Genomic DNA, 4,406 nt, shown 5'->3' on the forward strand with positions numbered 1-4,406 from the left:
TGACTTGTGAGGAAGAGGAGGGTAGGCATTCCAGGGAACAACTGGTACAAAAGCCTTGGCATGTTCACGAATGAGAGTAGTTTAATAACTTTCTGCTTAGGCGATTTATCTTTGATTTACTCTTCAGAAGTGATAAAATAGGACACTATTGAAAATCAAGTGATGTAAGGTGAGATAAAGCCAGATCATGTTGGGCTTCATAAGCAGTTAGGATTTTACGCTGCTTTAAGAAACCCCTGGTGGCATTTTAGAGGTGACATGATCTAAATTTTAACAAGATCCTTCTGTTTTTTCCAGAAAGGATGGTAGGGTAGAAAAAGTAGATTTAGGGAGACCAGTTATGTGACCACTGCGGTAGATCCTAGTGAATGATTGTGGTGGTTTAGACTTAGATGCTATGGGTGGGAGGAGATAAGATTCTGGATGTATCAGTTAAGATGTTTCTGGGTGAAAGTAACCAAACAGCCAAGTTAAGATGTCTTAAATAAGGAAATCTGTAGGCTTATATACTACAGGAAGCCTAGTGCTAGAGCAGGCTCAATGATGTCATAAAAAAATCACGTTCTTTCAGACTTCCTAATCTCAACCCTCAAACTGAAATTGTTGTTACATGACTGCCACTAGAAATTAAGACTAGACACTCCCTTATTCATATCCAGAGAGGCTTGCTGTATGTGGCTGTTTCCAGAATCAGAATCCCTCTTTGCCATATGTCCCTAGCCCATTGTTTCACTGACCCACACTTTTTTTTCAGTTTAATGTATTTTAATAGCAAACTTACAAGAACAGCACAGAAGACAGACATTACAAACATGTACTTGCATGTAGGACAACTCAGAAAAGTATATCAAATGGATGGAATTTACTGTATGATAAAAACACTACAAACACCATTTAGTTGCCATCAATAAGAAATTTACTTGTTAAAAAAAAAAAAATCCAAATGCCGGCATTGTCCAGAAAAATTTCACAAATTTATTTGTAATTGTTACAAAGTTAAACTGCTGACATTTGTTCACTGAAACATTTTGACTTGCATTAATGCTTTATGTCCCCACAAATGAAAATGGAAAAACTGCCAATACCTGATTTCCGTCCCCTATTTTTCCACTTGTAGTCATATATTTAGGTACCTCTTAACCCCATGGGGGGACAAAAATAACTAACATTCAGAACCACCAGTAACGGGAATTTCTTTTTAAAGAATGAAATGCTTCCCATCATAGTGGATTCTTAAGCACATTCCCCATATATGCAGCATGCTAGCTGGATGTCCTTTGGCAGAATTGTTACACGTTTGGCATGGGTAGCCCACAGGTTGGTGTCTTCAAAAAGGCAAGCCAGACAGGCCTCACTTGCCTCCTGCAAAGCACCAAGAGCTGCACTCTGCAGGCGCAGATCTGTTTCGAAGTCCTGAGCAATTTCTCACACCAGACGCTGGAAGGGAAGTTTGTGAATCAGAATATCGGTGGGCTTCTGATAACGTCCAATTTCACAGGGTGCCACGGGACCAGGCCTGTAACCATGAGGCTTCTTCACCCCTCCACAGAGGGAGTACTCTTGCGAGCAGCTTTTGTAACCAGTTACTTTACCACCTGTGGATTTGCGGGTAGTCTGCTTTGTATGAGCCGTGGTATTTGTTCAATTCCTTACTTACCCTTCTTCAGCTGCAGCTTGGGAGCTAGAGGCGGTGCTGGCATTAGAGGCCGACCAAGGCGCAGCGCCAGCTGTGAACACAATTCTGACCCACTCTTTTTAAAATCTGTCCATTCCTCACCCATTCATTTGTACAGGAGAGAGTTATGATGGGTTAAAGATCAAGCGGAGCCCGCCCTAAACTGGGAATGGGGTTGGCTTGAGTTACATGGCCTATGTGAAAGGTTGGATACCTGATGGGGAAAATGGATATTTGTTAGAAAAGAGAAAGAAGGGAATAAATGCTGAGCAGGCAAGCAGTGACATCAACCATTAGGTTGGTGCAAAAGTAATTGTGGTTTGAAAGGTTTAAATTAATTGCAAAACCTGCAATTACTTTTGTACCAACCTAACACATGGGACATGCTTTGGAGGTGGAGCTGACAGGGCTTACTAGTGGAATGACTACTGGGAGAGGAGGGTTCAAGAAGAGTTCTTACAGTATTGGCTTTAGCCATGGAAAAGGTTGGGGCATTTGCTAAGATGGGGGAGACTGTCAGAAAGATCAGGTTTGAGAAGGATAATCAAGGCTTCTGTTTTCATCAAGTTAATTTTAATATACCCATTAGACATTGGGGAGGTAGGTGATGGAGCTGTGAGTACAGGAGTACGAGATTTCAGGGACAGGCTAAAACTGAGACTAGAGAATGAAATACATATGGAGCTTTTTCTTTTTTTTTAAGCCACTGAGACTGGATGAGATTACTAAAGAGAATGTATGGATAGAGCAAGAATTGGGCCCAAGGCAGAGTCTAGACCCATGTCAAGATTTAGAGGTGGAGTACAACAGGAGCCTTTAAGGTAGCTAGAATACTTGAGTGCAATTCCCCAGCATCATGTGTGTGGGCAGACTGAGAGTAGTACAATTGTTAGCGCCCTGCCAAATGCGGAACATGTCCCCTCTCTCAACTTGGTAAGTGTGGTACAGAAAGGATATGTGTATCTTTAAAAAATACTTGGTAGGTCATGACATGCCACAATAAGATACTACTAAGACACTACACGATCTTTCAAAAGAGAGTTGGCTCATTATCACAGTCCTCTAAATTAAACATTTAGTGGGAATAGGATAAAAGGATGTGGCATCCAACGGCAGCAATTCTAATCCAAGGCCTGATGAAAAACCCTGACCATCATTACATCCACAATTTGAATTCAAAACTATTTCAAATGGAATTGATTACGAAAAATTACAAGGGAAAAACCTGGATTCAAGTCTATATCTGACACCTGTTAGCTATGCAACCTTAGACCCTTTCACTTCCTTATTTTCTCGGAGACTCAGTTTTCTATTTGATGAAATATTTATAATAGACAGGTCCTTCCTGCCTATTTCAGGGGGTCGTTGTAAAGATCAAATGTTAAAGAAGTCTATTAACTGTAAAATCCCATAAAGATAATTTTTTTCAGCTGCCTGACTAGTCTCATTTTCTATCACTCATGTGCTTCATCATCCTGATACCAAATACCAACTTACAGGTACTCAATCCTTAAGAGAGAAAACCACCTAAATTTCCAAATTTCATTAAGGATAAAACACTGGATAACTAGAAATAGTCCATCAAAGCCCCTGCCCAATTCCTATGAGGTTTCAAAATTGTACCTAACCAAACTCACGTCACATGAGGTGGCCGTCCCTGAGTACTGATCTGACACTGTCAAGGTGACTGATGATATAGGGTCTAAAGATGATCTTGTAACCACTGACCAGAATATTTAAAAAATACCCATCAAAATATTTCTTCACATGCTACATTTGCATGTCTACCTTTACTATGTGATCACTTAAACATAGTCCTTTTACACTTTCCAATTCCAAAGTTTTCTTATTCGTTATTCCATCTGATCACCTAGCAGTTCTGTCAGGAAGGCAAAACAGATTTATGCATGTTGGGAGGAGAAAACTTACTTATGTTCAAAATCATTTTGAGGCATAACATAAATTATATTTCAGGTGCCCAACTCCTATTTTGGTGTCAATACTTATGTTACATACATTTTATATTTTAAATTACTCAACAATACCAATGATTCTACTTCTAAAGGAGTAACACATTCAAGTTTGAAAATATTCCTAATAAAAACTGTCTATTAGCTCCATTCTAAGTCTTATCAGAAAGAATCCTTTACTAACCAAATTCAATCTTACACAAAAGTAGATGTGGCAACAGAACTAAGTAAATGTAATACCTGAGAGTACGCACATGTTAGCAAAGTATCTTGAGCTCACTTCCCTAATTTTCACAGAGGACACCATTCTTAGAACTATAACCAAACCACTCTGGATTCTAAGTACTAATGATACTCTATAACTATCAATAATATTATTAATGGCTCAAAAACTAATTAGCAATTTTAAATGATTAATATTTTAAAAACACAGGTTTTGAAGGGTCACCTTAGAAATGTCAATAAATATTGCCTAAGCTTTCAAAATACAGATGAGATTCAGGTTAAATGTAAGTTAAAAGAAGTACTTTATAAATAAGACCAACATTTCATTGATGTGGTTTAAGAAAAGTACCGAATTGGGATCAGATGAATTCTAGCCTCAAATCATTTACCCTCCCTTGAGACTCAGTTAACATTAAAAAAAATTCATAATAGGAAATTTTACTGTTGCTATGTAATAAAGTAATAGAAAATCATGAATAGTATAAGAAAATTAATGATTAGAGACAAAAGATCAAGCGTTCTGAACCAAACCAAAA

This window comes from Rhinolophus sinicus, linkage group LG09 (assembly GCF_036562045.2).
Source record: "Rhinolophus sinicus isolate RSC01 linkage group LG09, ASM3656204v1, whole genome shotgun sequence".
NCBI classification, from domain to species: domain Eukaryota; kingdom Metazoa; phylum Chordata; class Mammalia; order Chiroptera; family Rhinolophidae; genus Rhinolophus; species Rhinolophus sinicus.